Raw genomic sequence first — 2,602 nt, 5'->3', positions numbered from 1 at the left:
AACGTTAGGGGCGAAGGGAACTGGTATTGATCAACATTAGACAACGACTTAAATTCTCCAATTTATCAAAAAACCAAACGCATGATTTTTCAAAGACAAAACAAAATTAAATAAAAATTGCCCACAATTTTGTGGAATGAAACAAAATCCACTTCTGTCCGTCAAAGCTGCACGAGGTTAATTCAATGAAAACATTTTTCACCACTTCGGTAAGCTTCCAGATAATTAAAACTGAAAACAGTCATAAATTATGTAACCAATCAGGCAGCCCCGACTGGCATCATCAGATCAAATGATTACCATTAATGTTCATCGGAAACCACCATTGCCACCATCATCATTGGACCGAAATCACCCGGAAAAAGCCGGCAATGCGCCACAATCGAGTCTCGAATTCCGCAAAAACACCTGTGAAAAGCCACATCCGGTTCCACTCTTGGCTGAACCTACGCCCTACAACCAAAAACAACCCTTCTTCTTCCGGTTGATTGGTCGGATGTTATCGAATTGAAAGTGTGGTGGTAAATATGCTACATCCAATTGACTCCGTGTTCATAAGAACCATGTTCATTAGCATAAGGAGCGACTGACTGTTCAACTGTAGGTATCTATGAAATTTACATAAAAGTTTTCGATACTGGCATTTTCCTTACTGAAAGGTGAGAAGATTGCTTTTTGTTGGCTTCTGAAAGAAGCCTCAAATGTCATAAAGCTAAGTTATGGACGACACTTTTCGGAGAAAAGACAGCAAGAAAGTTCAAACTCATTTTGTAAATAAGCCTTATACTATAAGCGGAAACGGGAACCAATAAGTTAAAAAAAAATGTAATCTTCACCATTATTTTCATTATCAACCTAAGCAGCTTTCAAACGCACAATAGTAAGTAGCTAACGAAATGATTTTTTTTAATTTAATGATTGAACGAAAAGGAATCATTCAAAAAATTTTATTCCGCAATAAATTTCCAATATAAGTTCCTATCAATTTAAAAACTTTATGTTTTCAATTCGATAATTTTTTATATATTTTAATAAAGAATTCTTATTATTTGTTTCTGTATATTAGACCAATACCAGTTTCATTTTTTTCATAGAGATGTTTTTTGAACTTTTTCTCAATTTGCAATTTCTCATATTTCTTAACAATTGAATTCAACTTTGCACTGGATTTGGAGTATATTAATTATACTTTGATGAACGGGTTTCGGCATTTCTAAAAACTAAAACTAGACTACACTTTACGACTGACTATTAACGACTGACTTTATTCATTATTATCGTTCACATCACAACTCCCGTGCACACCTTAGAAGGTGCAATCCGATGCCACCGTCCGGTCACATAGTCCTGGGAACGAATAACTGTCGAATAAGCTAAGATGGTGATGATGATGATGCCGGTGTTGCTAGTTTATTAACGCAACAAAATTGTATTGTAGGCTAACAACCTTTTGCTCCCGATTCATAAACTTGTTACAGAATCCGAAAGAAATAACCGACCTGGAACTTTGGCGACGACTTTTAGCATGAAAACACAGACACGAATTTGAACTTAGAACGTTTTAACCCTTGCCCAACAAGGCAAACTGGCTCAAGTAGCTAGCCGCCTCAAGCATGAAATTCTGGGACTAAGCGAAGTCCGCTGGCCTAATACTGGAGAACACAAGACACAATCCGGGCAAGTCCTTATTTACTCTGGCGTAGGACAGATGAGCGAAAAAGGAGAGCTGTTTGTAGAATTTTGTGGCAACAACAACATGATGATCGGTGGATCGCTCTTCCCCCATCGATCAACATATAAGGTCACTTGGGTATCCCGAGATGGCCGAATAGAAAATCAATTTGACCACATCTGCATCAGCCGAATATGGAGAAGGAGCCTTCTTGATGTCCGCAACAAACGAAGCGCAGACATTGCATCTGACCATCACCTCGTCCTTGGCTAGATACGACTGAGAGTTGCGCGTGTCCAACGGCGCGAGGAGAAAGTCGGGTGTCGATACGACGTCCGCCGGTTGGAGAATCCAGAGCTGAAAAGGGCATACGTTGAACAGCTAGAATCCCGAGCCTCGGAATTGCCGACAGACGGAACAGTCGAAGAACAGTGGTGTGCAATCAAGAATGCCTGACGAATGCAAGACGAAGTTTGTGGATGTCGGAAGAAACTTGGAGGAGCTTGAAAAGGCAGTTAAACGAGCTTGTACACGAGACAAGAGAGCCTGGACAAACTCCCCAGCCGAAGAAGGAGAAAGAGCCTGTCGAAACCGACCATTATAATCGCCATTTTCTTTCGCGATAATTTCTTTTTTTCCACGCCGAGATTCACAAAACGACCCGTTTCTCACTACATTAGTCTGTAAACTGAAGCTTTAGTCCACTTCTATTCCCGTGGCGACATTCTCTTCTGCTCTTCTACAACTCTACACGTTTTCCTCTCTCGTTTGAACGAATGCTTCCACAAGAGCCACTCACACCAGTTGACGAGCACAGCAATGTTTATTTTCTTCATACTAGGGTTACCAATATTTCATTTGCTCATTTTAGCATTGTTTTATTCAAGATATTTTCCACTCGCATTATTCCCTACAGAGCCGTCGCCAATA

This window comes from Uranotaenia lowii, chromosome 2 (genome assembly GCF_029784155.1).
Source record: "Uranotaenia lowii strain MFRU-FL chromosome 2, ASM2978415v1, whole genome shotgun sequence".
Taxonomy (NCBI): Eukaryota; Metazoa; Arthropoda; class Insecta; order Diptera; family Culicidae; genus Uranotaenia; species Uranotaenia lowii.
Note: the sequence above shows the minus strand (reverse complement) of the source record.